The following is a 12,644-nucleotide window of genomic DNA, read 5'->3' as shown; positions in this document are numbered from 1 at the left end:
TTATACTGCTTATAATGCAGGCTATATGAAAAGGACATGACGTTAGCAAAAATCTCGCAACGTTCTTGACCAGTTTACTTTAAATTTTTACACAACATTCTAATAAACATTCACAATATTATGAAAAAGGATAGATTGCTATTCACCATTAGTGGAGATGCTGAGTCCCAGTCAGGCACAACAAAAAGACTACTAAACAAGTGAGCTTTTGACCAAAAGACCTTCTTCAACATTAGGCAACACACACATTCACACAAGCACAATTCACACACACATGACCACTGTCTCCATTGTTTGATTTTGACATACGCTGTATTTTTTTTAACAACAATGTACATGTTTCTTGTTGAAATCAACTGTGGGAAACAAAATACTGTGCTATGCTGTGCTGTGAAAATGTGCAGTTTCATTTTCTTTCTCATATTCAGTTTTAACCACAATAGCTGGGCATTTAAATCATTACACAAATAGTTTTTCCCATACATTTTCTTTTTTTTCCCTTATATATGAGGGTGGCTTGAAAAGTTCTCGGAATCACCACGAGAGGTCACCGCTAGCGCAACAAACTGTTCACGTGATATTCATTGGACTGTTGCCTGTAAACACGTGACATGTCAGTGCTCTTGGAAGAGAGCTGCGGCAGTGACATGGCTCTGTTGTTGTTCCTCTGTAGTGACTTGCAAAGATAGAAAAAAAATCTACATTCGAACAGTGATTAAGTACTTCGTAAAGAAAAGCATGAAGGCAAAGGACATTCATGCCGATTTCCAGAATGCACTGGGGGACTCTGCTCCTTCATATTCAACTGTTGTCAAGTGGACAAATGAATTTAAGTTTGGTCAGGAGAGCTTAGATGAAGATCCGCACAGTGGTCGGCCAATATGTGTCACTACTCCAGAAATCATTGCAAAAGTGCACAAATTGGTCACAGAGGATCGCCGAATGAAAGTGTGTGAAATTGCTCATGCTTGCCAGATGTCATCTGGCAGGGTATACCACATTTTAACTGAAGAATCAGAAATGAAAAAATTATCTGCAAGATGGGTGCCACGATTCTTGACACGCACCTGCACAAATGTTCCGTCGCCATGGCAAAATTATACGAACTAAGGTATGAAATGTTGCCACACCCGCCTTATTCACCTGACATGGCTCCGTCAGACTTCCACCTCGTCTCAAAACTGAAAATTTTTCTTGGTCGATGAAGATTCAGTTCAAACGAAGAATTGGTGGTAGCCGGAGTTGAAAACTATTTTGTAGACATGGAGGAAACTCGTTTCAAGATGGGATCCGGGCACTGGAACATCTTTGGACCACGTGCATTACTCTACAATGAGACTACATTGAAAAATAAAAAATTTCAGTGATGTAAGTATTTTTTTATTCCGTTCCATGAACTTTTCAAACCACCCTCATATAATGTTAAAGAAAAATTGTATACACAACTATGTGCTGTTTTGTTTTCTTCCTCACAGTTACTTTTAACAGAAAACATAAAAGTTGTAATTCTGGCTCATTGGCTTATGATTAAAATACTACTACGGAATATGAATTGTCTCAGACTTTGTAATCCTACTCATTGCAGACAAAAACTATGTGAAATGTTATTATCCTCACAGATCCAGCTGCAGGAGAGGTCTCTCATACCCTGTGTAGTGTATATGAATGATCCCAACCAATTTACCCACTCTTTTTAAGATTATGTTGGCAGTAAAAAAGGAAAAAAAGGCTTGAGGTAAGAGAGAGGGAGGAGGGAAGAGGCTGACAGAGAGAGTGGAGGAAATTAACAATGAGAGGGAGAAGGGGGAAGACATACAGACAGAGCAGAGCAGGGAGAAGGAGGTAGAGAGAGAGAGAGAGAGAGAGAGAGAGAGAGAGAGAGAGGAGGAAGTGGAGAAAGAGGGAGAGAGAGGAGGAAGTGGAGAAAGAGGGGGGAGGGGGCAGGAAGTGATGGATCAAGGGAGGGGAAGGAGGAGGAGATGGACAAAGAAAGGAGGCAGATTAGAATATACAGGATGTCCCATTTATCTTGACCAGTATGACTTTTCTAAATGGCATCCTGTATTTTTTTTTTATCTGGTAATTCATTTCCGCTTCTAAAGACCTATTCAAAAATGTATCACAGTGTACCATTCACTGAAACATAACATTATTAATTACATAACACAACACTGACTTTGAGTCCGGTATCACAAACTCGTCCACTTGCTGGAGTTGTTAGAAAACAAACGAAGTAAAAACACAACACAAAATCGACTGACTCCCCTGTACCATTACCCAGGAGTATAACATTCAAAGGTGCTCAAAGTGGTGACCCTGGACACTGATAAACAGGTGCACTCATTGAATGAAAGAATTATTTACTGCTTCCAATGTTGCCTACTGAAGAGAATTACAAGCAAGCATGATATTTTCCTTCATGTCCTCTGCAGTTGTTGGGATATCGTGATAGACAATGTCTTCAATGCATTCCCAAAGAATTAATCTACAGGATTTAAATGAGGAGACCTAGCAGGCCAAGTAACTGTTCCTCCTTGACCAATCCATCTGGAAGGATACCTTTGGTTCAGAACACGACGTGCACGCAAGGCATTATATGCTGGACATCCATCGTGTTGATACCACATAAGCATTCTGGTTCTTAGCGGCAGGAAGAGGAGGAAGAATTCATCTGAGGAAGTTGGCTTATGCTGTGCTGTTTAGACTACCATTTATGAAATAAGGACCAATAACTGTAGTACGAAGCACCTCACACCAGACGTTAACTCTCCACTGACACTGATGTTCCACCTGTCTAAGCCATCGTGGGTTGTTGCTGGACCAATAATGCATGTTCACTGTATTTACTGTCCTTTGTTTGAGAAGGAACATTCATTGGTAAATAGAACATTGTGCCCACTGACGGAACTGTGCACAATTCTGGAAATCATTCCCATGTAATTCTTGATGTAGGTGTACATGGTAAGGATGGAACCAGTGATGTGTAAGAATACGATGTACACTGATTTTAGGAATGCCAATCTCATGTTGAAGCTGTTGTGTGCTCACATGTGGATTTATGGCAATGGAAGCGAGAACAGTAACTTCGGCAGCTTCGGCTGTGCGAGTGCTACGACAATTGCATTGTCGTGGGTTGAAACTTTCCGTTTCCTGAAGCGTCGTAACAATCGAGAAAACATCTGTTGGGAAGGTGGGTTCTGTCAGTATATCACTCTCTATACAGTTCCGCTACCTGTGTAGCATTTCGCCTACCTTCAAACAACAACAACAAAAAAAGAAACATTATGTCGATGCAGTTTGTAGGAAGGACAGTCTTTACTGTATCCCTACTGTACACAACAGTATTTAAATGGTCTAAACTACTGTACTAAATGTACCCGTACATAAGATAACAGTATTGTAATTACTGTTCTGCTAACTTACATTCCTCATAGATGAGTAGCATTTCTACCTTCTCTTCACTGGTGTACAATATACTCACGCAACTCTTCAACTGACAATGGTTGATGGAATGACAGGTGTGCATTCTACTTATGCTTACTTTTGTCCTCTGTCAACGTCAGCATGTGGATGTGTTCCATTACTCCGAGTACCTGCACCAAGCCCTGGGAGTGTCACCATCAATGTTGTGTTATGTAATTAATAACATTGTGTTTCAGTGAATGGTACACTGTGATACATTTTTGAGTAAATCTTGGGAGAGGAAATGAAGTACCAAATAAAAAATACAGGAAGCCATTTAAAAAAGTCATATTGCTGTTCATATCTTTGTAAAAAAAAAAAAAAAAAAAAAAAAGCTAAGCTACAACAAAGGCAATCATGCTGACTGATGTCCCCCATATGGCTAAAGAACATTTGTTTGAAACATTTGGCAATTTGCATCTGAACAAACAGTTATTTAGGGTGGTCAAGATAAATGGGACACCCTGTACATCCAATTCCCATAAATATGTAGCAATTGCGCAGCACTACCAGTTTCATTAGTTTTCAATATGACCCAACTCATTGTACTGCCGAAATCAAGGAAAGACTCAGATATTCTATGAAGCTACAGACCAATGACATGCTGTCCCATGTAACTTACCTAAATGCTAATCCTAAAAAGAACAGCACTGGAAACAGAAGTGATCATCCCAGCAGAACAAGCTACAGTCTAGCCCAGTTGTGACTGCAATGATGAAGTCCTCTTCTTAACTGCCTATTTGGAAACTAGCACTAAGAAAAAAGGGGAAAAATTGATATGCTGGTGTCTTACTTTACCTGTCCACAGCATACAATTGTGACTGAAGAGAGGTACTTTCTCAAAATTGATCGAGGCAGTTCCCTGCATTAAGATCACTCCTTATTGGGCAATATGATGACTAGCCAACAGTTCAGAGGTCGCTTCAACCACATGCAGGGTAAATTTCACAAACTTCATCAAGATTCAGTCCTCTCTCTTACACTATTCAAAGTATGTACCCACGACTTGCCACAAAATTCATGTTACAAATTTAGAAATGCCATAACATCCATCTTGTGGATAAACAGATCAGATTGTCAGAGGCAGAAGAAATAATGATACAGGAGCAGTATGTATGTATTTCATAACGTGAATGCTGAAACCAAACCCAATGAAGTTGCAGCATTCCATCTGAGAAATGCAAACTACTGCCCACATATAATACTACGAGGTAATATACTGGAGTGCAACAGTATACAAAAGTATCTTGAGGCCACTTTTTCTCCATCAGTCATCTGACTGGTTTAATGTGGCTTGTCACGACTTCCTCTACCGTACCAATCTCTTCATCTCGGAGTAGCACTTACATCAAATGTCCTCAATTATTTGTTAGATAGATTCTCATCATGGTCTTTCTCTACAATTTTCATCTTCCACAGCGCCTCCTATACCATGGAATGTATTCCCTGACGTCTTACCACACATTCTAACATCCCATCACTACTTCTTGTCAAAGTTTTCGACATATTTCTACCAACACCAATTCTGAGACCTTCCTCATTTATTATCTTAACAGTCAACCTAATTTCCAGCATCCTTCTATTGCACCACATCTCAAACACTTCAGTACTCTTCCTACCCCTCCCCTCTCCAACCATGATTCACTTCTATACAATACTGAGCCCCAGACACACATTCTTACAAATTTCTTCCTCAAATTAAAACTTACATTTGGTACTAGTAGACTTCTGTTGGCCAGATACGGTTTCTATGCCTGTGCTAATTTGATTTTTGACTTCCTTGCTTCATCCACCAAACATTAGTTTCATTCCAAATAGTAGAATTCCTTTACTTCACTTCCTTCATGTTTGCCACTTTTTATCTTAAGTTTCTCACTGATTCATTTCAGTTACATCTCGTTACTTTCATATTTTTTTCAATTATATATGACGGTAGTATCTATCTATAAGTCAGTACTCCATGCTGAGTAGACTGTTCATTTTATTCAACAAATCCTGTAATTCTTCTTCATCTTCACTGAGGGTAGGTATGTCATCAGCAGTCTTATTATTAATATTATCTCACCCTCAACTTTAATGTTACTCCTGAACCTAACTTTTATTTTCATCATTGATTCTTCCATTCACAGACTAAATAGTAGGGAAGACAGGCTGCATCACTGTCTTACGTGATTTATGATCAGAGTACTTCGTTGTTGGTCTCTGTTCTTGTTGCTTCCTTCTTCTAAATACTGTGTATTACCCATCTTTCCCTATTCATTATGAAGTGCCTTGCCATAACTACCTCTCAGGTGCATTTACCTTTCCTAAAGCCACACTAATGTCATCTAACAAATCCTCAATTTTCTTTTCCATTCTTCTGTATGTTATTCCTGTCATCAACTTTGATGCATGAGCTGATTGTACGACAGTTTTTGCACTTAGCTGCTCTTGCTATCTTTGGGACTGGATGCATGAAATTTTTCTGAAAGTCAAATGGTATGTTTCCAGTTTCATTTATTGTGCACACTAACTTGAATAGACTTTTTGTTGCTACTTTCCCCAATGATTTCAGAAATTCTGAAGGAACGTTACCTTTGTCTTCCACTTTATTTGACTGCAAGTCTTCTAAAGTCTGTTCAATTGTGTTAGCAGATCACCTACTATTTGCTGTCAACTCCCAATTCTTCTTTTATCACACCACAAGACCATTCTTCTCCCTAGCAAGGGCCTTCAATGTGCTCTATTTGTCTATTTACTCTCTCCTTTGCATTGAACACTGGAATTTCTCTCACACTTTTAACCTAGCTTTTAATTTCCCCTAACACTGCACGACTGATTTATTTCATTCATATGTGATTTACATTCTTATATTCTTATCTTTTCCTGAATATTTTTGTACTTTTTTCATTTGTGATCAATTGAAATATTCAAATATTTCTTCTGCTACCCAAGATTTCCCTTCACTGCCCTCCTTGTGCCTAATTTGTCTGACCAGCTTCTATGACTGCCCCTTTTCAGAGATGACAATTCCTTTTCAACTGAACTGTCAACTGTGGTATTAATTGTAACAGTTCCTACAGCATTATACAACTTTCCCATTTCTTTCCACACCAATTCTTCCAGATGATTCTCTTAAGCTTTAGTGTGCTCTTAATCACTACTAAATTGTGCTTCTTGGTATGCCTTACAATCCAATGTCTGATTTTGGCATCTCTTTCTGTCCATGACTCGATCCAGCTGTTATCTTCCAGTGTCTCCAGGCATTTTCCAAGTAAAACTTCTCCTCTTTTAATTTTTTAACAGTGCATTTGCTTTTACCAACTCAAGTTTATTGCAGATCTCAATTAGTCTCTCTCCTCTGTCATTCCTACTGCCAAGCTCAAATTCACCCACAAATCAGTCTTCTAATGCTTCCCTACTACAGCAATCCAATTCTCCATGATTATCAGATTTTCAACTTCTTTACATACTGAATTACATATTCAATACCCTCATATACATTTTCTCTGTCTTCGAATTCTGCGTACGTCAGCAGGTATACTTGAATTATTGTTATTGTTGTTGAGGGTTTGCTGCCAAATCTCACAGGAATAATCCTACCATTGTGTCATTCAAAGTAATTCTCCCCCCCCCCCCTTTAGTTACAAAGTTTTCTGCTGCTGTAGCTATTACCCTATTTTGTCTGACCAGAAATCTGCATCTTCTCTCCATCTTACTTCACTCATCTCCACCATATGTAGTCTGGGTATTTGAACTTCCATTCTTTTATTTTTTTCAAACTTCTGATATCCCAAACACCAACTCATAGAATGTTACCCTCTCACTGGTTTTACTTATGGTCACCTCCCCTTTGGCAGGGCCTTCCCAAAGATCTGAATGAAGGACTAATCCAGAATTTTTTCTAATGGAGAGATCATCAAGACACTTTTTTCAGTTACAGACCCCATGTCCTGGAGATACAGATTATATGTCTTCAATATGTCTTCCTCAAGCTGCTGATCATTGGTGATTCTTCCAAATTTTAGGGGCAGTTTCACTCCAGTAACAAGAGGGTGCCCCAAACCTCTATCAGCTCCTCTGCTCTCGTTGACAACACCATTAGCAGAATGAAGGTCACTCCTTATGCCAGAAGTCCATTGCCACCATTGCTGATGATTTTTATTCAAAATTTAGGCAGTGGCTGGGTTTGAATCTGGCCCCCAGGACATTTACTAGTCACAGACTACTAGTCAAGATGCTACCCCTAGACCATGGTGTCTATCACCACCTTCCTACCCAATTATATTTGAGAAACAGCTGCAAAAGCAAAAAGCTACAATTCTGTTTTACAAAGAATAATTGGAATTTCATGGGGAGTTGATAAAAACACTTTGAAAATGATAGCACTAGCTTTGGTTTATTCATCAGCTCAGTGCTGTTCAGTTGTATTGCTGAATCGTTCCCACACCTTGCTAGCTTCATGATTCAGCGTTTGGTCTTCAGTGAAATCTGTGGAAGTCTCAGTTTTTCTTGCACAGAGTTGTAATACCTTGGACATGTGCTACGTAAAGTGGGCATAGGCACTACCATCTGCCACTTCTGTGTGTCAACAAACTGTCATCCCAAAGAACCTAAAAGGATTTCTGTGCTTTATATGAAAAATAAATATTCAAAATCTTTTCGTATGCTAAGACTACTTCCCTTCCTCTCAGAAAAAGCTTTTTGTTGTAATGTTGTACAAACACAATACCTGAATAGAAGGCTGTTTTGCACATGGTGGAGTGCTTGCTGTGCCTTTTGTGCTAATGCAAGGCAACCTCTTTAGGAGGGCCATGGAGGTGTACACCGTCTGATTATGTGCACCGACTTTATAGGGTTACAACACTCCTTTCTGCTAGGGGAAATGTGTTAACTGTGGATATGTCCACATTCTCATCAGAAGGGGATTACTCCTGGAAGCTGCTGTGCAGTCACAGGCGAATTCGGACTGAATTGGTGTGGGCGTGGACAGGTGCAGCACCCATTCCCCCTCCGAGAAGCCATAAGGGAGCATCGATGATGGATTTGTTGTATCCATGTGCACATCTGGACTGCCACTCAGTGATAAGAGGCAGCAGAGAAGACAGTGACAGCAGCAGGAGCAGCAACAGGGACTGCAGAGATGAAGGTGACTCTACACCCAGAACAAAGATGCCGCAGGAGCCGGAGGGCACCTGAACCATGTCACAAGAGCTGGCACAGATGGTGGCTATGGGGGCAAAGGGCTCACCACTGCATGGCTGGTTGTTTGTGGGTGGGGTTGGTTGCAGTTTCGTGAAAACAAACCATCAGGGATGTGCACGATACAGAGGATGCCTCTGCATTGATGGACAGCTGCTGGTATCCATCTTGGGCGCTGGCCAAACCACTGGGACCACATGGCAGAGCCCAGCTGGAAACACTGTGAGGCAAGTGTCGGCTGCTGGCTGGGTGATGGCTGGAGCATAAAGAGTAGTGCAGGGGGTGGTGGCTGTTATGTAGCATTGCTGGGCTACAGTTGCCAATGTGAGTGAATTTATACGAACTCAAGAACCTTTGAGGGCTTTCTCGGATGCAGAATGAATGATATATTTTTTCACAGGGTTTGAATGAATGGACCAGCTGCTCAGCCTCATGTTGGAATGCAGATGAAAGAAAGGGGCCTTAACATGTTGGATGCCACTCTTTATACAAAAATCTTGAGACACAAAATATGGGCCATTGTCTATCAGTGTATACGATAATCCTTCAAAGGAAAAATTCTTTGAGAGGACTGTGACTGAAGCCACCAGGCAACCAATCGCATAGGGGAATTCTGAGAATGCATGAACTACTACAAGCCAAAAGGAGCTGAGGAATGGACCAGCAAAATCAGCAAGAATACGCTCCCGGGAGTGCTGGGAGGTGAACCACATGGAAACAGAGGCCCATGGTGCTGCTTAATGGGTGGTGCATTAGGGATAGGCTGTCACAATGAGAGTGATCTCATTGTTGCTACTTGGTCAGAACATGTGGTGGCGGGCCAGCAATTTTGTGCTACAAACACACCAATGGTCCAGGAGGAGAAGGCGCACGATGTTCCACTGTGCACAGGATCACAAACCTGGGCACAAACGCTTCAGCAGCCAATAGTAACACCCCAAAAAAAGACTGAGAGGTGGTGGCAGTGAGCATACTAATTACAGAAAGGACCCAATGCTCGGCCCAGTAGTTTAACTAGCCTGCCATGGTAGGCAAACTAAACAACCTGACGCAAGAATGGATGGGCTGCAACAGCTGCCAAAATCTGAGAACTGGTAATGGGAAAACAAATCTGTGGTGTTTTGGGCTTTGACATCTAAAAGGAAACAAAACAGTCCATCATGATCAAATGCTGGATTGGGGCCAATTGGCAATCAAGAAGAAGAGCATCTACATTAGCTTGTTGCGCTGTGGGTCAGAAATGAAATCTCATCATTATAGTGTGACAAAAACAGAGGACTGCAAAGAGAAACCAGAGTTTTATGATCATTAATCAAATGAAACTTAGAATCGTATAGGAAAACATGTAATTTTTTGAGCACATACACAATGGCAAGGGCTTCTTTTTCTATCTGCAAGTAGTGCCTTGGTGCCTGATTCAGAGTTATGGAAATGTATGCAATAGGACATCTAGAACTGTCTGCATATTTCTGCATGAAAGCTGCCCCAAGGCTATACTGGGAGGCATGTGTGGCCCAAACAAGATGTTGGCCTGGTTGGAAGATAAACAAGCAAGGTGCTAGATGTAATTTTGACTTTAAGATGGTAAAAGCACACTTGCAGAGGGGTGATCAGTGAAAAGGAACATCTTTATGTAAGAAAGCATTAAGAGGCTGGGTCAAAATGGCTACACCAGGAAGAAATTTATGATAGTACACAATATTTTGAAGAAAGGCTTGCAACTCTTTGTTTCGGTAGGCACGGTGAGTATGTGGACAAGAAAAAAAGTCTGGACTTCTCTCAGATTTCCCAATTAAAAATATGCCTTTTCTGTGTGAAAATACACTACACCACAGGTGAATGTACAGTTTCTCCATGTTCAGTGACAATATACTTTCCCTTGGAGCTGTAAAACTTATCAATCCTTTAGATGGTGTAAAGGTTTTTATTACCAGTGTAAACTCTCAGGCACTCCCAGCAGAAAAAAAAACCCATTTAGGAAAGATCTTTAATATGTTGCAACATGTACACTGCATATTTCTGTGTTATGAAAGTATAATTATGAATTCACCAATGACAGGGAGGTAGTTTCTGAATACAGAACACCAAGCTATAAGAATAGCGACACCCATACTATGATATGGAAAAAAAAAATACTGTAGTAGCACTATGAGTGGCCCAGCAATGAACTTTCACATTGGGAAAATATGGCGCGATAATATGTATTCTTTCTTTGCAAAATACAACTACTGATGATATTTTTCATCAATGAAAGCTAAGTTTTGACAAGTAACACTGGTCATCGAAAAATTTTTGCTGATTTTTCCAAGCATCTGTTAGGCAGGATCCTAAGAGCACACCTTAAATTGCAGCAGCTAAATATTTCTACATGCACCACTTCGTCTTTTCCATAGGAAAGCCCATTACACACGAAATTGCTCAAGAACTCAACTCTCACTTTTTTTAAGGGCAATTACACTTTTTGCCACTGTTATTGCTTAATTTGTAATCTAAGGAAGAATTAAAATAAATGTTTTTGTTATGAAGTATTGTATACCGTATTTACTCGAATCTAAGCCGCACTTTTTTTCCAGTTTTTATAATCCAAAAAACCACCTGCGGCTTAGAATCGAGTGCAAAGTAAGAGGACGTTCTGAAAAATGTTAGTAGGTGTCGCCACAACTAACTTCTGCCGTCAAATATATGTAGCGCAACACAGGTATGCTTTGCAGGCACAAAGATAAATACTGGCGCCAAAACCTCTGCGTCAGTAAATAAATTAAAAGAACAGGTAGAAGAATGTAAACATTATGCCAGGTATTCTTTCGTGTTTGCTGCTATCTCATTTAAATCCTGTCTGCCTAATAAACTACGAAACTAGACCGAGAAGACGCGGAAGAATATACATATCATGTCACGTTTATATTCGTATTATTCTTATGCTGTCTAGTGATACAGTCAGAAATGAAGCACGGCAACTGCCTGAATTTTTAAATCTAAGATGACTCTAATTTCTGTGCAGACTGTAATGTACTAAAGAGGCGTCTGCAAAGATTTTCTAACGGAGAAAAATTTTCGCTAAACTCTCGTTCAGAACATCTTCTATTATACGCAGCTATTATTTGGTTCTTGTTGATCATTATCAAAGAAAGTGGCAGTGTAAGTAACAACAAAAAGCAGTCTCTTGCCATTGTTTCGCTAGTGAGATAATTTCTCTCTTTTTTTTATTGTAAGCGGCTTTGGCTCGCCAGCATGTGTATTGGTCAGCACAGATGGGGACATTACACAGCTTACTGCCACTTGCACTCACTGTGTTCAGCAACAGGTGGCCCCCACAGGCACCTTTTCTTTTCCCCTTGCCAATGCCACAGCACCTGTGAGAGCATCTACATGTTGATTTTGCTGGTCCCTTCCTAAACCAGTATTGGCTCAATGTAGTGGACACCTAGTCCAAATTTACCTACTGGCACGTTGTCCATCCAAGACTGCGGTGGCCATTATCGTGGTCCTGTCTAATATTTTTGCAATTGAGGGATACCATGGTTACTGATAATGGCCCCCAGTTTGTTTCTTGAAAATTTGCCTCTTTTTGTCGGGTTATTGGTGTTCAACATCTCATAGCTCCACTGTTTTATCGTCAATCTAATAGTGAGGCCATACACATGGTTCGGATGTTTAAGACTCAGATTCAGAACTATGTATCTAGCAGGCCCCCTGAAATCTGCTTTAGACTGTTTTTTTGTGTTCGTACCATTTCAATCCAATGATGGACAAGAGCCTGGCAGAGCTGCCACATGGACGCCAACCATGGACCCTCCTTCACCTGCTGCACCTGAAGCTACATCTGTCGCTAGCTGTGTCAGTTCTGACCAGGAGCACCTGTCTGCGCTTGGGATTTCAGCCGCCAGTCGAAGTGGGTACCTGTCATCCATCGGGGGTCGCTGGGGCCAGCACCTGTGTGTTGTCTGCATTCCTGTTGGATAAACTTCCCGTCACTTTGACCAGCTAGGGCCATGCACAGT

At 40.7% G+C, this 12,644-nt stretch overlaps 1 protein-coding gene across 4 annotated transcripts in view; it reads right to left on the bottom strand.

Annotated features, from left to right (window-relative positions):
- Positions 1–12,644, bottom strand: part of LOC126259256 (RUN and FYVE domain-containing protein 2) — a 164,630-nt gene that overhangs the window by 73,474 nt on the left and 78,512 nt on the right. The window lies entirely within an intron of this gene.

This window comes from Schistocerca nitens, chromosome 5 (assembly GCF_023898315.1).
Source record: "Schistocerca nitens isolate TAMUIC-IGC-003100 chromosome 5, iqSchNite1.1, whole genome shotgun sequence".
In the NCBI taxonomy this organism is placed as follows: domain Eukaryota; kingdom Metazoa; phylum Arthropoda; class Insecta; order Orthoptera; family Acrididae; genus Schistocerca; species Schistocerca nitens.
This window is presented reverse-complemented; position numbering and strand designations above follow the sequence as displayed.